This window comes from Rhea americana, unplaced genomic scaffold (genome assembly GCF_003343005.1).
Source record: "Rhea americana isolate MKP2758 unplaced genomic scaffold, rheAme1 scaffold_8, whole genome shotgun sequence".
In the NCBI taxonomy this organism is placed as follows: Eukaryota; Metazoa; Chordata; class Aves; order Rheiformes; family Rheidae; genus Rhea; species Rhea americana.
This window is the reverse complement of record NW_028186978.1, coordinates 860,343-881,707: the sequence shown is the minus strand read 5'-3', so window position 1 is coordinate 881,707 and position 21,365 is coordinate 860,343. Positions and strand designations below refer to the sequence as shown.

The following is a 21,365-nucleotide window of genomic DNA, read 5'->3' as shown; positions in this document are numbered from 1 at the left end:
GGCACCTACTATCTCCAGGAATGCCTTCAGGGTTTGTGTAYTGCAGTTAAGGAAAGCATGTTCTTGTAGTACTTAATAAAGGCCTAAAATACAAATTAAGGTGAGATTTAAGATATTCCTTAGTGCTTCCCTACTGATTATCTTACACATCTCTCTCAGTGATGTTCTGAATCCTATTTTTAAGCTCCAAGCTTTCTCCATGCACAGAGCCTATAGCTCACTAAACTAGGGCTGAAGATTTTTCTATGGTTATCCAACAATTTATAGGCCCTCAGGCTTTTGGAAAAGCCCTCTTAAGTACCAGTGCTGTATAGCAAGCAAGGAAGGTTTAATACTCACGTATATGCTACTTCRATTTTTGCAGCCTTCAAGTACAACTTATTAGGCTGTTATTTACTGAATCTATATTTCATAGCTACCTTAGACCAGACCCAACACCCATTAAAGTGAATGGAGAAAACTCTGAGCTATTTCAGTGGTGGTTCAGGACCTTTAGCTATAATTATAATGTATAATATGCTAGGAAATTCACATAATACAGTAAAATTATAGACATGAACATAATACTTTCTTCACATTGTGAAGAAATTTGTAAGGCAAATTTAAGATAGAGCAGAAGTTTAGTACTGCACACAAAGAAACGAGTCTCTCARCTTTTTCTGAACATTTGTTTCTGAACCATATGCCAAAATAAGGTTGTCCTGCAGTTATATAGTATCATTATCTCTACCTCTGTGGTGTGTCAACCTCATTTGCTATTTTCTCAAGATGAGATTTTTAAGGTCAGCATTGTTGGTGGTAATTGCAACAGAAATAACTACAGGCAAAAGAACCTATTATGATATGTGAAAAAAACAGTTACATACAAGATCCAAAGTAGATAACAATCTATATATAATTTAGTTTCATAGTGGCTTACTGTAAAGGAACCAATTTTGATCTTCTTTGCCTGGGCATTTACAGAATCATTATTGCAATTTGTATCAGCCTTTATGGGACAGTGCTGACCATGATGTAGCAGAATCTTTCCAGATAGAGAGTTTACAGAAAATGCTACTGCTTTTTGCACAATATATCTTTTGACTGTGATTGCCATTGCTAAGATACTGGAGAAGTTTGTGCATGCTTTTTATTTCTGTTCCAMTGTTCATTCATGCAAGAGATGAAAAAAGGAAAATGTTTACAAGAGCTTCTCCCACACTAGGCCTTCAAGTTCCAAGAGCTGAAAAGGTTTTTAAAGATTTTTTTTCTATATTCCATTATTTAGTTCACCTTAAATAGACAAATTCTTATGAAGTTTGAACTTCAGTCGTTTGCTTTATAAAATAAAAAACCACAAACACTGCCAAGTTTATGATACTAGTAATACACAAAAGAGTAGATGGACATTCACCATGTGAGTGGCAGACTTTCTCTCTGTTTTGAAGATTTCCACAATCAAAATCTGTATAATGAAATTCATAGRGAATGAAGAAAAGCAGGAGAAACATCCTTTTGAAATGGTGTACTATTGCAATCTAACTTTGGACACACGAAACATCATGTAAATGTAACAAATATGTTATTGTAAAAAAAGTCATATTTTTTGCAAGGCCTCTTTAAAATAYATCTGTCAGCACAGTGGGAACTGCAAAGAAGAAAGAAGGCTTAGTGGTTCTGGAAGATGGTTACTATCCCAGAATGAACCACACATTTATTTTTTTGGACTCAGACATGAGTGGGTAGTGAGGAAGAGACAGAGATGTTAAGGAGAYGAATTTCCTCCTGGATGCCTTTAGTGTGAAACAGAGATCCACAGACAGGAAGAAAAGAATATTTTGTYCTTTATGGAATGTGATTTCCAGTTCTATGTAGTACATATATCAAATATGGCTAATATYTGGTTTTTGAGCTACTATGTGGCTCTCCGGATATCTAAGGGAGCTCCCTTCTGGTGGCTACAGTAAAATAAGACAGGTGAAAGGCTGTCKTTGCACGGGGGACTCAATGAGCACCAGACACTTTCAATGTCTGGACATTGAAAGTGTCTGGTGCTCATTGAGTYCCCCGTGCAAACACTGGTGCATCACATGGGACCAGATGTTTACCTACCCATTTCACTTGAAAAGGAAAGCTGGGCAGGTATCATCATCTTCTGGATCATCTTCTCCCTTACTACTCAGTTTTCCAAAGTATATGAGATGAGTCTTTCCACAGCTGATCACATGAATAATCTGGCATTCAGGTCATAGAATCAGAAATACCATCTAGCTTTGATAACAGCTAATACTAAGGGAGTCAATCAATAAAAATACGATCCTGTCTCATGACACAGGATGCTCTCTCATACTCATTCCTATTAGATGATCTTTCACTTTTCTGCTCTATCTCAAATGAGTGTGGAGGGTTTTAACTACAAGCACATATTTCTGCTATACAGTGAATGGTACCTCTCTCTACCTTTCAAATCAAAAAGTAACCCAACAACTTTGAATCTCAGATTAAATTACCGAACAATTTCTTCTTTCTCCAAAACACAGTCTTTGAAGAAAAGAAAGGCCTAGCTTTTGGATATTCATTCACAATTCCTAAATAATATCATTTTTTCCATCATAATGGTGTGTCACCTGCACTTTTAGTCCTCTTAAACTGAGGTTTTTATAGTCACCCTTGTTGATGAYAAGTGTAATAAATAAATAACAATGTACAGAGCGACAGACTTCTGCCTCCTTCTTGTAGTAAAAAACTACTTGTTAATTTGCTTCATGAAGTAATGAGTTTTAGTTACCTTCTCATTCTCAACCAGACATATTTACAGTTGATGTATGTACAGGTCATATATGTGCTAGATATCTGTGAGGAAATCAAACAACATAATTTGTTATCTTTTGCAATACCTTGTGTAGTTTAGTCTCATGCAGCTCCACATTTAAACCTACTTGTCTGTCTTCAGTACCTCTGCAGCCAGTCAAAAAAGTAGATCTGACTATTCCAGTTAGGTGGAGGAATCAATGGTAGAGTCATTTATCTGGAATACAAATTCACTTCAGTTTAATTTTTTTTTTAAAAAAAAAAGTTTTCTTGCTTTGTGCCTCAAAGTCTTCTCAGAGGTTTCCTGATCTCTTTTGCGTTTTCCACAAGCTCTTCCATTCCTTGGATACAGATTATTTTTCTGTTTCTGTATCCTACTTCTTTCCTTCACACATTTGTTCAGRCACACACAAACAAACCAACAGCACTGAAAAATGTGAACTCTACTGCTGAATTAAATGAAAAGTGCAAGTAGARGAAATACCAATGCATTGAAAGGCTATATGAACCATTAAGCACTAGAAGTACCATGAAGTGTTACACCGTTTTTTAAAAAAAACCTTTATTATGGGATATTAGGTCTTTGTGCCTATAAATTCCCACTAATAGTTAGTGAAAATCTCTTAATAAGTCCAACTAATAAGACTCTAGGAAATCACACAACACACATTAGCACTATTTCTTTCGTTCATTGTCTCCATTAGTAGCTAATTATCCTTCTTAGCAAAGAAAAGTCAGTGGGTTAACTGTGCTTCCTCTCTCCATTATTGTTTTATAAATAATACAATGACTACAATACTTAAATATAGAATAACACCTATTACACATGATTTCATTAACGAGGTATTCTGCAGCATAACAGATTATTATATCACACTTATGCTAACATTTTTTGCAAGACCAAGAAACTAGATTTCTATGTTTGCTGAGTTCTCTTTTTAAAAATCACAGAACTATGACCATCATGAACCAATACAACTTGATAAAACATGCAGAATGTTTTCTTTGACTTTTCAAATTGAGTTGCATTATTATAGCATAGCTTRGCCACTATTCAGAGCTTGATTCATACTTACAAATATTAAATATTACTTTTATAYGTTCAGTATTGACAAAAGAGTCTGATTAAAAGTACTTAACTATTCATACCCACCTAAAATCAGTATCCGATTCCATTAAATAATTTTATGAAGTCTCTCATTGCCTTCCTATGTATGCCATTAAACACACCAATAACCAAAAGTACTGCTGGGCTATCAAGAATACTGCAAAGTATGCTACAGACGCTGCAATGTTCTAATAGAGCCAGTAAGTCCCTCCAATTTTTCATTCTCCGCAGAGACAAATCAAGTTTCTTACTTCAAAGTTCCCTACAGAGAACATAATCAATTAACTACAATACCTGGCACATCATGATATAAAACTACTGCTTACATTAGAACAGGAATGCTCTGGCTAGATAGCATTAGAAARCACTTAGACAGATTTCTAGCCTTAGGCACTCATCCTTTGAATGAAGACTAGATGACTTAAGAATGTTTTTAGTAAGTAGTTTAGAAACATATAAAGAGGCATAGAATGGACATTCAAAATTATTCCTTATCTGTAATCTAAAAATAACGAAAATCTTCAGCTTCAGCTCTAAAGAGATGTCCATGTCAAACTGTAATGCAGTTGCCATTTAAGTTAGATCAACCAGCTTTTCTAGTATAACACCAGTAATTGATATACCACTACATCCTGTCATTGGAAAAAAAAAATATTAAGGGACACATTTTCAAAGCTGCAGAGGAAAATAAGTGCTTGGGCAGCTATTTGCTATCCTTTCTGTTAAAATAGTGAAATCTACACTTCTGCACACTTTGTTTTAAGCCCAAGCACTTATTTTCCTTCTACGCYTTTGAAAACGTGTCCCTTAATATTTTAAGTGTTTTTTTAAATTTTCTTACAATTTTTTAACAAACACACTTCTAGAAAGTTCTTCTGCTTCACATAGTATTACAGAGACAAAAGCCTGAGCTTTGACATTTGTACCTCCTGATGATACTGAATTTTCCAGACAGTACTAGCATTCACCTGGTTCATGTTCTTGCCTTATAATTATGATTCTAGCTTAATGACAGATATATAAAAGTATAAATCTAACATGAWGCAATGTCACCAATAAGCAGTTATAAAATGTTGGCAGAAAAATGCAGCTATCAGAACATTCCCTAGAAAAAMAAATATAAGATTCCATAACTAACTGGCAATCTCCAAAGGGTTATAMGGCTAAGAGACTATCATAGTAGGTTCAGGACCACTTGCAGAATTGCTGACATATACACCTCTCCTGTACACTTATTAACTGTAAGCAAATTAACACTAAAAGACCTGGTTAGTAATTTGCATACACATTTACTTCAGCAGTTCTCCAACATGTCAATCATGCTTATACATTACACACACAAATACGAATTTTTGCACAAAAGCTTTGCACATAGCATTCTAAATTTGAGGTTTTGGTGCTAAGATATCGATCTGCAAGGCCTCTCAATAACGTAAAAAGGAAAATAGCAAAGTAACTCCAAAATTCATTCATTCTGTCTTGAGATACTTCTCATAGGCRGGCCATCCCTTCAGAAATGTTTACAAGAGGCAAATATTCACTGTGCTAGGTCTCCAAAGACATGGAGACAACGTAGTTTTMTGAAACAGCTGAATCCCTCAACTACCTTTGACCTCAAGACTACACACACTCTTTAAAAATATGCCTCTGTGTATTTACTTTCAAAAGAAAGGCATAGTAGACTGACTCACTAATATTAAAAATACTGTTATATATCCTTATGATACAAGAAATATTAACAACAGTCATTTGTCAATAGTTGGGAGGGGGTTTGCTTAGCAATCTARTAGGGACCTATCTGGCTAGAATAAGAGTGAAAATAAGGAGGGAATTTAGAGCAGCAAGAGCAGACCTGTGCTCTCTATCTCTTTCCCTACAATGCTTTGGACATTGAATAATATTCAAAATATCAAGCGTTAAATAACTAACTAGATATTAAGATATGGCCAGTCTAACAGTCCTATATTGTCTTCATCTAGCTTAGATATAGACATGTTGTAGAGTGAAAAGCTTTAACTCTTAGTTTGTCAAGGAAAGCAAAAACAAACAAAAAACCCCATCAGAATCTAATCTTATCCTCCAAAGTTAAACAACAAAAGGATATAGTGGAATTAAACCATCCAGTCATCTACTTTGTCAAAATTTATGACAGTTGCTTAAGAAATTCCTGAGTCAGTAAAAGAGTCTATTCCTAATTTTGACATAGTCTTCTCTTGCAGTAGTAAACGCTACATTTCATCTCTTTGTTACATGACTTATCTCTACAGTGAATCTAATTCAGATAAAATAAGGAAACCAATTTAAAGTGGACTGCTGTTTCTGATTAATTTAATGTGTGAACCCCACATTTCAAATTATTTTAGCTTAATCACTTTTAGTGAAGTTATATTATCCCAAAATGCAAAAAGGAGCACAAACAGATCTTAAGACTTGTGCTCCTCATACATATCAATGGACAAACTTTTGCACTGCAAGACCTTCCCAGTCTTGGGAAATTTCTTGAACGGACTGATGAATTTTAAATTTAAATGATCATCTTTAACCTTATGAAGAGTAGCCTTCTGTATAGCACACTGCTTTTACTACTTTGGCATAGCATTGTTTTTTTGCTACAGTGGACATKAACTTGTTAGCTACTTTGGACACTATTCAACAGACTTAAACTGCAAGAAAAAGAAAGATTCCTCTTTCAGAAATATCAGGAAGATATTTGTCAATGTTTTATTTTGCAAGGTCAAGATTTTGAAGTATAATTAACATTTCATGAGGAGAACTTTGGTTTTGGTTTTATTTGAAAATATTGCTTATTCAAAGATTGGTACAATATTCTTTCTTCTTTTGATAGACTATGGCTTGGCAAAGTTGCATTTCACTAGATAAATACTGAAATGTTCMATTCTTTTCCAGAATCATTTGCATCTCAGAAAACGCCAACTTTTTAATTAAAAAATGGTTCATGGAAGCTCACAGAACACACAAGAGCCATCTCAAGGTACACTGTGATAAACATGAGGTTGAATCTTGCCAGAAATAAYCCGCTGGTAAAAAAGATTGCAAACAACTTCTTTGTGTTAGGCATAGCAGTGCTTGAGCATCTTTGCAAGGTTCACATTASTCTAGGTTTTATCATTCAATATCTTTTTTTAAATTATTTTTGTAACAGCCTCTGCATAAGGAAGTAAATCGTTCTCCTTGCCAGAGAGCCTCATTTGCCACATTTTCCATCATCTTTCTTGCATAGGAAGCATAATATCCCCTACAGGTCCTATCCCTCTAAGTCTTCCAATTAAGTTGTTCATTTTTGACCATCCCTGTGATCAGGACCCTATGGGGTGGCTCCTCTCACATCTGAAGTGAAAAGGGTCAGGGCAACAGGCTGTGTTAGCTGCTGCCTTGACAATTGTATTGCCATTTGGGCTATGATTTGCTACATCTCGTAAAAGAGCATGAAGTAATATTCCATTCTACTACCTTGTGATAAAAAGAGAAAGCAGAGGATTGCCACATTCATATTAGCTAAGYTGAGGTAAAAGAGATGAAGTCAGCCCACCGCAGATCTTTGAAGAAGAAAGCAGAGCAAGGCTCAACCTTTTAGGGTATGTGGAAGAAATTGGCAGAGCTGCTACTATGGGAATGAAGATGGTTGTCAGTATGAGTTATTAGAGGCAAACATTGACAATAAAGAGGCTAGACAAGACTTTGTTGGTCCAAGAGCCTAAATAGTCCCTAAGACCAAACTGCCACTAACACTCCAAGAGCTGAACTGAAAATCACCTCATCAATGTGAGCCATGTAGCAGACTTAGCCTCACTAACATATTTCCCAAATCAAGAAATGTTCAGTAAAACAGTGATTATACTGTAAATTCAATGAACTGAAGAACAAAAGGTTTGCAAAAACTCTAAACTAGAAGTGTTACAGAGGTGATATTTAGTTTATCAGCCACCTTCCTGATGAATGAGAATGCCACAGTTTCTTAAAAAAGACAATGTTTGTGAATATTTGCCAACTGCTATGACCTAAGTCTCATGATTACAGAAAAGGTTTATCCTACTAATGCAGCTAAACAAAACCCTGTTAACTCTAAAAAGACTGTTTATTTTGTATTCACTAACAAAATAGAATCCAGATTTTTTTGCTCATTAGCATATAAGAGGATTAATCTATTTACATAATAATAAAGGGCAGAAATACTTCTTGGCCCTGTACGTTCTTCTCATCCTGCTTAACGAGGAGGAAAAAGCTCAGTAACCCTATAGAGGATTCAGACCCTGAACTAGTTTGAAAGTCTAAAATACCCTCATGTATTCAGACATGAATCTTCTTGAATCTTGAATATTCATTGTCCCGGTATTAAAGAACTAAAGAACTATTTTCACAGATTCTTAATGAGCTCATTTTACCCTTGCTCTTTCTCTCCCCCCCCCCCGCAGAATGTTTTCCCCAGTAAAATAATAGCAAACATCAACCTAGTTTGCTACTTCAGTATTAGAAGTAGTCACAGTTATCTCAATTTATCAGTGTATTTTAATAGTTTACAACTAATAATATATACTGAAGGGCCAGGTTTCCATGAGGCTTGCATATACATTACCAGTGTAATATACTGTCATCTGCTATTCTTTCATACCACAACAAAGACTGCCAAGAGCAGGTCCCTCAAGATTGGGAAACTAGTATCAGCTAGATTAGCACTTTAATACTCAATGTAAGAAGAACAGCTTCAAGTGAAATAGTCGAAAATGTCAGAGGCAGCAATAATGTTGCACACTCCAAGYAAATGCTCTTTGTCCTTCTAAATTATATTTGCATAAATGCAATAGTTATGTATGTGGCRCACCAGTATTACTGGATTAATTATTTATCAGCAGAAATCTATTTTACTTACCTGCCTGAAATCTTGTTGGCTTCTTTGCTCATGGCAACTATTCAGCAAATACTTCAGCCTTTCAAAGTCTTTGTTCTGAAACAAACAGAATGTGCAAATATTGGTCTATGTAATTATGTGGATTGTATCCTACCTGTCCCCACAAGCACTTAACATACTTTAATTATAAAGGCTTCTACAGTAGCCATGGGGAGCCATTTGAGATATGAAATTATTTTTCTTAAGAAGAAGTACTGAAATACATCTTAATTTATAGAACACATTCTTTATAGAATACAAGATGAACACATTGTGAAATCCTTAACAGAAAATAGTTTTGTTTGAATGYCTTCTACCGCACAAATAAAGACTCAGCCAACAGCTGAGTTTTCTGCTTTGCACTATAACTAATTTGCTATCTGCTTGGTCCACTAAAGAGTCTAGGCCTGAAATGTGTTGAGCTTTCTGGCCCCACTGAACAACCAGGGAAAAGGAACTGGTTGAAACCATTGCTTTTTACCTATTAGTATAGGTAGTTATGTTCCTGTCTTAAAATACCCAGTATATATTTTTTCAATTACCCTAACTGAAAATAGGTTTCCACATATCATGTTAGTGCTTTACAGTTACAGGATTATACAAGAATAAATGATTTTAACTAGGACAAAGATACACATTTTACAGTACAATAAACTCTCATTAGGAGTTCAGTGAAAACTCATCCCAATTTATTTTCTTGCACATATATTCTGYTGTAATATTCTGCAAGACTTTTCATTTTAAGAATGTCCAAAGAGGTAAGCAGAATGTGTTGTAATCTATCCAGGCAGATGGATCCCCTGCAAGTGAAGAAAGCTATACACCTATGCAGAGTCAACCCCCATAGGCAGACTGCAACATAGTTTAAGAATAAATGGGTAAATGAATAAAAAGTTACCTTGAGTAGACCACTTTCTAAGTCTTACATTCCACACCAARGAAATAGATAAGACCTACAATATGTAACAGGATAAGCAGTCACACAAGTAAAATAAGATACAAAGGAAGAATGAGTGTGCTTTGCAGATATAAGTCATGCTTGTAAATGTGTCAAAGTCTCTTGAAAGAGCCAACAGTCATACTGAAATTGTTGACCAGTTAAGAGAGTGTGCACAGATTTCCACGATTTTCAGCAAGCCCATACYAAAGTCTCTTAAGGAAACTAGAAACTAGAGAAACTAATATGTCGAAAGCTAACATGGGATCAGAAGGGAATTCCTCTCATGAACTAATGAATAGTGAAAAGATAGAGAATGAAAGGTAGAAATCAACAATCTATTTTCACAATAGAAGAGTTCCTCAAGGCTCTGCAGTGTGACCTGAATTGTCCAATATATACATATATGAACTGGGAAAAGGGAGTAAATAATGAGGTAACAAAATTTATTGACAGTACAGAAGTTTTCAGGATTGTCAAATCTAGAGCTGACAGTGATTGACAAACAGGTGGAATTTTGATAGACTATTACATTCATTGAGAGACTCTTCTCAAAAAGAATATGGTAAAACAAGAAAAAAGTATAGAGATAAGAAGTAAGAATGATCATAGATATAAGGAGAGGTTAAACAGATTAGAGTCTTTCAATTTGCACAAGAAATGTTTAAGGGGTAAGATAAAGGTCTATAAAATCACAARCATTAGGAAACAAGAAATGACTGTTTACCACTTCTTACAACATAAGAACTAGGGGAGGTCCAAAGATATTATCAGCTGGCAGGTTTAAAATGAACAAAAATAAATATTTTTTTATCCAACATATTAACTGAATTATGGCACTCACTGCCACAGGATGCTAAGGAGTRCTATAAACAAGTTAAAAATGAAAGTATAAAATGCCATAGAGAATAGGTCTACTGATGGCTGAACACAACCCCAAGCTCAGAAAGTCCCAAGACATTGAGTGCCAGGAGCCAGATGACTTGAGAAAAGACCACTCGGTACATGCCCGATTTCTTAGATTCTTACCACAAAGGACTGACGCTTTGGGTCACAGAGAGGATACTGAAAAGCAGGGAGCTCTCAAGTCTTTACCAACATGGCTGTTTTTTCATATTGAGATCAAGGATACTATTGTATCCTTGTCCTATTTTTTCTTATTAGGAGTACACACAAACATTAAAAATACCAACCAGGTTGCCTGTAAAATAATCACTGGTATTGAATAACAGATCTCTTCCCAAATGCAAGTCAGTCTAGGCTGAACATTGTCCATTACATTTTTGGACTCCTGTCAATACATCTAGGGGGAAAAAAAGTGTACAGAAACTTTTTACTTGAGTAAGTGAAAATGCTTTGCAAAACAAACATTTATGTATGCTCCTTGTTTTGAACATGAGACTAGTTGCTGTAATGTGATTATTCATACGCTTCCAGGTGAGGCAGCTGGAGGGGAGCCAAACAAACAATTAAATAATAGTATACACAAAGGAAACAGTGGCACACATGGTGCTGTGTGTACTTTATTTAAAATGTACATTTATAATTTAAGCCACCATAATCACCTGCAACATTCTAGCCTAGAAAATATGGCATCTGCAATCACACAAGATGCACATGTGCATATGCATGTAATCACTATTTCCACATAACAAATTTTTSTGTCATTTAGTTAATATTATCAAAAACTGATGCAAAGGAGTCACCATTCAGGAATCAAGTTTCTTCAGATTTCATGGAAACAGGCATCTAAAGAAAGGACATTAATGGTTCCATGAAGGAAATATGCAAGCAAAGACTTTATATATTTGAAATTCTACACAAGGGAGAATGCGCTTCAATCGGTATTCATGCTTCATCAGCACTTGCACTAGAACAAAATGAAATTTAAGYGTGGATTCTCTGGTGCCCAATAAGATATTAATGACGATCAAAAATTTTCCTGTGGTTAGGACATTTGTAACAGCTCTCACCAGTTTGGACTGATGTCTAAACAGGGAATTGCTCCCACTTATTTGCACAGTCATAATACAATTCTATTAAAAAGTCAACCAGTCACCAGATAGAAGCGCTTTGGAAGCCAAGTTTATTTAGTTCCAAGATTAATTATTTATTTAATTAGTTCARTAGAATGACTTCTGAAGCGTTTTTGTATTTGGCAAATACAGTGAAATTTCACTATTCTGTTGCAACATCCTTACATTGTTATGTAACAGAAAAAATGTATTTGTTACTTCATTCAGTATTGTTTCCAGACTACTGGAAAAAATGTACCAAAAARGGCAATTTCTGCTTGGATTCACTAAATGACCTGGATGAGGGGACAGAGTGACTCCTCAGCAAGTTTGCCAATGATACCAAGCTGGGAGGAGTGGTTGATACACCCGAGGGCTGTGCTGCCATTCAGAGAGACCTGGACAGGCGGAAGAGCTGGGCAGAGAGGAACCTCCTGAGGTTCAACAAGGGAACCTAGGGAAAAACAACCCTATGCACCAGTACARGYTGGGGGCTGACYTTCTGGAGAKCAGCTCTGCAGAGAAGGACCTGGGAGTGCTGGTGGATGACAAGTTGACYATGAGCCAGCAATGTGCCCCTGTGGCCAAGAAGGCCAATGGTCTCCTGGGGTGCATTGGGAAGAGTGTTGCCAGCAGGTCGAGGGAGGTGATCCTGCCCCTCTCCTCAGCCCTGGGGAGGCCTCATCTCGAGTACTGTSTCCAGTTSTGGGCTCCCCAGGACAAGAGAGACATGGAGCTACTGGAGGGAGTCAAGCGTAGGGCTATGAAGATGATCAGAGGGCTGGAGCACCTGCCCTATGAGGAACGGCTGCGAGAGCTGGGCCTCTTCAGCCTGGGGAAGAGAAGACCGAGGGGGGGGGGATCTTATAGATGTGTACAAGTACCTGAARGGAGTGTACATTTTTAGTACATCTGTCAAGGGGATGGGGATAAACTCTTTTCAGTTGTCCCGTGTGACAGGACAAGAGAAATGGGCAGAAACTGAAGCACAGGCAGTTCTGCCTGACCGTGAGGGGGAATTTCTTCCCTGGGAAAGTGATGGAGCACTGGACCAGGTTGCCCAGAGAGGTTGTGGAGTCTCCTTCTCTGGAGATCTTCRAGGCCCACCTGGATGCAACCCTGTCTACCATGCTCTAGGTGACCCTGCTGAGCAGGGGGGTTGGACTAGATGATCTCCAGAGGTCCCTTCCAACCTTACTGATTCTGTGATTCTATAAACAGTGAAAATGAATGGCAACCTTTTGATCAAAATAACAAATTAATGAACACTACATTTTATGACATATGTAAGTGATATGTCTTTTTTTTCACTTGGAAATGAAAAACAATCTTTCTGAAGACTGTCTCTGTCTGTTCAAGACCCTGCAAAACCAAAAATACTGTACTGGAATGAAAGACGGTTTGCCCTTTTTATTCGGTTATCCTTAGGTGAAAACACTTGTAAAGGTGACAAATTTTAACAMTTTTGAGTCATAAGAGGCAAAGTAGCAGAAGATTGTATTTATATGCTTAATACATTGTGAATACAAATTTTGTCAGGCTATTGTGTCAATCACTCTTAGGATCCCAGTGTTAAGATTCCACACTATTATCTCATAATTCAATCATTTGTTTTTATATAATAAAACATTAGTCATTTACTTAGAATTAAAGCTTCTTTCACAAGAGAGCCTTGTGTGTGAGTTTCTTGGAGTATTTTCTCATTTTAATTAATACAGACATACTCATTTTCATGGAAGCAAAGTAACTGCAACATGATTAACTTCCATGCAGATGCTAGATGAGTCTACTTGATTTTCTTTAGAGGTCTCTTAACAGAAAAGGATTTAAAGGCCACTGGCAAAGAATTCAGGGCTGTGGTTGAAGCTCTTTGGTATGGTTTCTGGAGGGCGGACCTCTATAAAACTGTATCTCATATAGCTCTCTAACTTTTCCAAAAGTAGTATCAAATATATTTGAAGAAAAAAAGTTTCCTCCTTAATAATGATTTTATAGATATATCTATTTTCACACAGTAAACGCTGCAGGTGGGATAGGACYTTCCATTGCACAGGGCTGGTGATGTTCTGCTTAAACAGTACCAGGTCAAAGTGCCTTTTTGACTGACTTGGTTTGATGTCATCAGCAGTGTCCACTCACAGGTAGAGATTAACCATGCCAAGCCATAAGCAGAGCCCCAGTCTACATTCCTGCATGGCAAGGATCTTTCATTAAATCACATTTCTGACAAAAATAAGATGAAGCATCAGGTGTTTTTTTTTTAATGAACTTACTGCTAGTATTTTTTTTCAGTTATGCTGTGAAATGTAAGAATAAGGAATAGGAAAAGATTAAGTGAATCCAAGTTTGCATCACCAAATGTTAAGGAGCTCCCAAGTCAAAAAAGCAAAAGTTTTCCTTTTGACAGGAAAAAGAAACACCTTTTTTTTGGTGAAAAAGAGACATTACTCTTTTTCACTCACCCTGCATCAAATCATGCTCATTCTGTGCATCCAGAAAATCCTAAAGAAGTCAGGYGAGCAAGGCAAACAGAGTGGTATTCCAGTTCTTTAAATGTTACAGTTTGGCATGCAAGGCACGTGAATTTACAACCATTACATAAGTTACGGCTGTGTTTAGGAAAAGACTAGGCAAATGATCTGAGTATAGTTGATCCTGCATTGAGGAAAGCAAACGACCTAGTACCCTTATGAGGTCTCTTTAAAGTACGTTTCTAAACAGTTTCTTTCATGCTCAGGACTCCTGCCTAACTGGACAATGCAGAATTGCCATCTGCCTTCATTATAATCAATCATTTTGGYTTCATGTAGAGGAAGCTAGAAATCAGTTTAAGATCACATCATGTAATTACATTTCAGTTAATTATCGTTATACTGAAACCAATCCCTTATAATTGACTAAAGTTATTCTTTGATAATGGCAGACTCCTTTGAAAGCATTAGGAGATGTGTCCATCATTCTTCTCACTAGCTTTTTCCCATGATGGATTAAATTTGCTCTCAACGTTCTTGTATTTTATTTCTAAGCTGAACGTATTTGACTTTAACCTTTTGAGTGACTGACRGCATAAGAGAGCATATTGTACATATCTGTATAGAATAAAACATATTTTAAGCCATGCAACTATCAAATATGTGCTCATCCCCTAAATACACTACCCATACAAATTATCTGCTTGTATAGATTCCCGACTCTTTATGAATCTTTTAAAAATGGATTAGATGTCCAGCAGAAGTTTATAGTGTTTTAAGAGTGCTTTGCATCACGCTGATGTATTGATTTTAAATATAAATCCACATTAATCTGAAGTAATTGACTATCTCCATTAATAATAATGTTCAATTTTCATGAGAAGAAAATAGTTCCCTTGCCAAGGCAAATGAAAATTATTACTAGAGACTACAAAGGTAGAGCTGAAGAACGTTATTAAAAAGTATGAAGAGGCTTCTGACAAAGAATCTATTAATGTTGCTCAGAGCAACTTTTCAAGAAAAAATATCTTTATTCAAAGAAAACTATAARCAAAGGAGAACATAAAAAGGTAATTTGGTTGGTTTCACAGCCTAATTTGCTTCATATGTATTTTTCAAGGTACTTCTGGTCAAAGTAATTCTCTACTGTACTCTTTCCTGTATTTTTATAAAACATGTCACTAGAAGTTACTGTTTTACACATAGCTGTCAGAATCCTGAGCKATGCTTTCAAGTGCTTCCAACTATCAGAAGGGTAACAATTACTGATATGTACAGACAGGCACAAGATTTATTTTTAACTTGGTCTTGGCTTTAGAGTTTTACCTCCACAAAGAAAAAAAAATGTATGAGATTGAATGGATTATATCTGAATAATGAAGTACTGAATCCATCATGCCAGGATTTTAGCCTGTTAATTAAATATGGCTCTAATTCATCAATGCATTACTATATGCTTTGCTGAAAAAGATCCTAAACTCTCATGAGTTAACTTACTGAGGCCCTAATCTTTAGCCCATACATGTTTAAAATTCGTTGTGTGTGCAAATTCTTCATAGAACAGAAGTATTAGAAATCTCCTGCTTATCTGTTATGTTTTAAAATATGCTTCTAATTTCATCCATAAAACAGCATAAAGAGTATATCTTAGATAAACTCTTTTCATTCCCTTTCGTCCAAGAAAAGACAGTAGTACTACTTTTTTAAAACTGATAAACTACATCACACCATTAGAGAAACCGATCATATCTAGATTTTAGTGTTCTTGATCAAAACGCATGAGGTCTTGCATTACCCATGGTYTGAGCACGTGTAAGTCCTGAGGTTGGTGCAAGACTCATTCAACGAGATYCTCAATGGAACTCAGGGCAAAAGTAATTCTATAAAAACATTTTAACCCGCTGATATCTTCTCCAGCAAATATTTGTATGCTTCTACCTTAAAACTGAATAAACAACTTGAACATATCTCATTTAATAGCACTGCTACATGGAGCAATGTAACCTCTGCTGCTTCTTACAACTTTCAGTAAAACTTAACTAGTTTTATGCTTCATGACAGTGGGATCTAATTTTATTGGCAAAGCTGTTAGCAATGTATGAATAGGTAGCTATAATGGGGAATCAAATCATCTMTACACAGCCAGGTCATTGTAGCATGTTTTTGGCAATTTCTAATTTATACTCTATTTTATACTCTACAACCTCATCTATGATATGACAAATGGATTCCTAAAACTGTGAAGAATACTTACAGGAAATTAAGTGTAAACTGAAAAAGCCATGCCTGTCTGAAACCTCAAACAAAAACAACCATTACAGAAAAGTAAAGCCTACTTTAATTAAAAACGTAAATTATATTTTTCAACCTACAGGGATCCTTTGCAGGTTTCAGAGATTATTCTGAATGTTGTATTTTCCTTCTTTCCTTTTATTTCATAGCATTGTCAAGTAAGGAACAATGGAAAAGATGCTTCCACTGAACATTATGGCTCTTGGTGTGAACTTGAAATGGAGATCAATGTGCATCACCTGAAGGGCTTCAGGGCCCAGGGGCTGCAGGTGAGCCCAGGTCCCAGCCTTTGCTGGTGCTGTGCTGCAGGTAGAGCTGTGCTCTGCTCTGTCCCTGCTATTCTTGACTTGGACTTGCTTTGTCACTTTGCCTTTGCCTAATGATAACTGTACTGTCACTGTCACCTATTGTTTTCACCACCCTGCTCTGCTGGCCCTGAGCCTTGCYAGGGAGGGCACCGTCTGTGACGGGGCGCCTTCAGCTCCTGGGTCACCCTTCCGGGGGAGCAGCCCCGCTCTTGCTGCTGGCAGTACGGTTCCTCCTTTGTAGCAGAAGGTAATTGATCTCTTCTATACTGACTTAAAACGGTAATTATTTACTTTGTAAGAGTGTGTGTTCTTGAATGCTAGATGTTTAATTTTATTCATTAACAACAGTTACAAACACCATTGTTAATCCCTTCATTTTTCAAGGACAGAAGCAACTTAAACATGGTGACTGTTCTGCTGTTTTAGTAGTGACTCTGAAGCCCACCAAAATCAAAGGAAATCTTGTTACTGACTTAATGGGTTTTTGATCAGGCCCCAAGTAATCAGTTAGACGTATATACTAATGCATATTAGTAGAACCATAGGAGTATAGGGACCATCATAAATATCTGTTCTAAAGCTGGTAAATTGCTTTTTCCCAGAACTGTTGTCTGAGAAACAATAAAGAGACATTTATTTTATTAGGACTTGCTACTACACCTATTAAAGTTAATGTTCTGAGTACRATAAAGAAAACTGTATTCAGACATTTAACTTTGCAGAGAAAAGACAGGGCATGAAAAGGGAACAAGAGTAATTAGTATTTGGCAGAAAGATCTAAGATGTTCCCCTGCTGAATGCTTCATGTTGTCAAGGGCCCCTTTGCAGAGCACTGTGAACTTGGGGTAGAAGGCACACAGCTCTKAAAGACATCAGTAATTACCCTACCTTGACAGTCACAGATAAATCCATGTTAARTTTCATTGTTTGTGACACTGGTAACAGGAAGTTTAAGTTGTTCTGGTTTATGTTTACTGTTTGTGTTTGTGAGACACATTCATGGGAGGAACTAGCCGAAGTAGGGAAGGCTGATGGAGTGTTTGATGCCAGAATGGGAAGTTGATCCTGAGCTATGGTTAGTATGTCCTTGCTGGATGGGTAGTTACTGCCTAACTGTTGGCTATAAGTTATGAAATTGTTAGGAGGTTGGTTCACAGTAATGTAACTAAGGTGGAACTGAAATCTCATGGAGCAAATCATCCAATTGCCTTCGGGGAAACTTTCAGAATGGCTTTTCCTCTTTAGTAACATTGCTATCAGAAGGCCATGTGAAGGAGGAACTTTCTGAGTAGGATTATATTTACATAATCTAGAGAGCTTCAGACTGCAAAATACAAGAATTTACTACCATAATCTTGAATTGTACAAGCTCATTTTTGAGTGAAAGCATGTTGACACATGYATAGTGGTGTTTCCAGCTCTAAGTCTAACTTTGTATATGAAATATGGGCTATTTTTCACATGGGTCATCTAAAAAAGAGCCTTTAAGTCTATATGGAGGGACAAAAAAAAAGAGAGAGAGAGAGAAGCAAAGGGGAGAACAGGAAGAGACAAAGAGAAAGACGACAGAACTTGTAAACAGGCAAGTTCTATGTAGGCATTGCAGATACTCTTTAATTACTGTAAGAATCATCCTTCAAATTTTTTAATATATTGACAGCCAAACATTGAGAGAGCAAAACTAGCTTGATGTATGCTGTAGAGAAAGATCCTGAAGGTTAGCAAGCCTCATTTCTATCCTATCTGATCCAGGGAAGTAGCAGAGAAATAGAGGGGAAGAAAATTATTTGTGAGTCGTCTCCAAAATATCATTGTCATTTTTCCCTTATGTGTTATCATAATGGAAAGGACACTATTGTAAAGTGGAGGGTAGAAATGAAAAAAAAAAAAGAAAAGTTTATAGGCACTATCCAAAATTCTCTAGCTAGTTCTGATATCAGTTGTATCAAAACTGCCCTGCTACATTCTAGCACAGGACAGATGAGTCAATAAATTAAAAATCAAATGAATCAAGAGCAATAATCAATTACAAATTTTTCTGTTTCTTATTAAAACAGTGAACATTAAAATTACCATTAAACCTTTTAAGGAATATACTCAGAGTAGCTGTTTAATGCAGCATTTCAAAATGCATTACAGGATATTGCAGAAGTAATTGAATTTCTACATACTTTTTGAAATATAATTTGATTTAAGAGGAGATACGAAGAAAACAGTGATATCACAGGATAGGATCTTCTGAGTACTATCTGCATAAACAACAGCTGAGAAATAAACTGATAGAAATCTTTAACAAATGCCTTTATACCAGTTTTCTTTTTTGGACTGCTGTATCTAAGAGTCACCTGGAGATGTATAAATTGCTCTGTAAGTTATCAAAAACTTTTGCTTCTTTTCTAGAAGATTTCTAAATATGAAAATATGACAAATTAGTAATTTATTTTTCAGTACATTGATAGTGTTTCATGACATAATATGCAGACATATATGAATGTGTTTGCTGTGAGCCTCAGACTTAGCCAGTGTGCCCAGTGGATGCTACAGTCATGCAGGCAATCATCTTTCCACASAGTGAAGTCCAAGTATGCATGGAGACAAGAAGGTAGGAGGTAGAGGAACAGCTGTACATCCATTAGTAGTGCTCATATAGCAGCCACATAGTCCTGCCCCACCTAAAGCCCAGACAGACATGGCTTTCAGTGTAAAGCTCGATTACTCTACTAATTTCTACTATGTCATGTATCACTGACAAGAGTGCCACAATATCAATATGCCAAAATATCCCAAAAAACAAAAAGTTCAAAATTACTAATTCCTAACATATCAAACCTCAAAACCCTCTTGTGAAAACTAGGGAATAATGACTAACAGTTTGATCAAACTGGAAAAGAAAAAAAAAGTGAAGATACTTAAATACTTCCTCGATAATCAGAGAAATATCCAGGCTAGACGGAGCAGAGCTCCACTATTCTCARGCGAGAGGTTCCACTCACCACTAAGGCAGTTTTTCCAGTTTTAGTTGAGTCTTTCACATGGGAAACTGATAGAAAATTCTTTCAGAGCTGTACAGTTTTCCACACCATCCTGAAAACAGTAAAGAAACTAAGCATACAAAAACCTAGGCAATCTACAGATTGACACTTGAAACRTCTATCAAGCAAAATCCAAAGGCTTTTTATTTAATTACCCAGAGCAATGAATGTCTGGGGAWTGTCAGCATTCACCGAACCTGAGACCTTTAACATCTCAGGCTTGTTATCAATGTACCTATTATACAGTTTAAAAAAATAAAAGCTTCCACATTTTCTGAAGGCATTTTTGTATCTGTATATTTGTTGCTTAAAAACGGCATAAAAATATTCAAGCATATGAGATGCAACAAAGTCAGATACAGTTTCCTAAAGAGGATTCTGGCACTGAGTACRAAGACTGAAAGTCCAGGACACAAGGAGCCTCCACAAGGCCTTGACGATTCTGCCAAAGGATGGCAGAAAAAAAGGAGGCACTGTGAGCTGCAGGCCAGTTTGTACAGTCAGTCCCATATTCAAAGCATGGACAGGTCATCACGGGTGTGCGCAGGCATTTGGACAGCTCTGAGCCTCAGCTATCTGCTCAAAGGTCTTTATACCAGTGCACTTGTCCGACATTCAGTCGTCTCGGTTTGGAAGCCAGCATCATACTGAGATAAGCTGTTTTAGTAAGGTTCATGAAATTTGTCATTATGCTCAGTACTAAGCATAGTATCTTCAAACTGAAGCTTAGAGTAATTTCATTCTCCTAGTGCAGAGGTAAAAATTCTTCTCTAAGAATCACAGATGTCTTTCTAAATACATGAGATCAAAAGGAAGCAGAACAAAYTAAAATCTCATGGTTGCTTCTTCTCCACCTTTTTTGCACTCATGTAGCCAGTACGGTTACTATCTAGTGTGATGATTCCTATTAATTTTATAKCAACATAGTTTTACCTGATTTCATTTTGCTTCATATCAGCAAAGCACTATACAGATMTAAAGCACTAAAGTATTCTAATAATACTGACTGAACCTTATGTTTTTGGAAAAAACTTCAGTTTTTCCCCTCAACTTCTAAGTCTTCATTTTAGCAGCCCATTTTTTTTTATATTAATTACTTTCTAAGCAACAGGGAGAGTATGAGAATGGACGTTACATAAGGTATTTGGATGTAATAAGCTTGAGTCTAAGAATTAGAGGAGTATGTCCAACTTGTATAAGCAGCCAAGAACGAGAGCAAAGGAAAAGCTCTTTCAGGGGCAGATCCTGGAATTAGAGGAACACTTGTTCTCAGAAACTTCACCCGCACGAACGTAGAGAATTCCCGAGAATATTCGTGCCTTAGGTACCCATCCGGCTTTGCATCAAGGCTCTCACCAAAGTGGCCACCCCGTGGCTGCCCCAGTATGGGCGTGCAGCGCGGGGGGTCCCGGCGGGGCGGCGCGGCGCGGCGCGGCGGGCGTTAACGGCCGAGCCCTGCCGTTAACGGCCCGCGCGCCGCCCCGCGAGACCGCCCCGAGAAAACGC

The 21,365-nt window shown here is 36.8% G+C and overlaps 1 long non-coding RNA gene across 1 annotated transcript in view; it reads right to left on the bottom strand.

Moving 5' to 3' along the window:
• Nucleotides 1-21,365, bottom strand: part of LOC146585464 (uncharacterized) — a 48,034-nt gene that overhangs the window by 22,388 nt on the left and 4,281 nt on the right. Inside the window, exons 2-3 of the long non-coding RNA XR_014897982.1 lie at nt 8,787-8,861; nt 2,877-3,007 (exon numbers count right to left, since the gene is read on the bottom strand). This is a non-coding gene — a long non-coding RNA (uncharacterized LOC146585464). The remainder of the gene's footprint in view (nt 1-2,876; nt 3,008-8,786; nt 8,862-21,365) is intronic.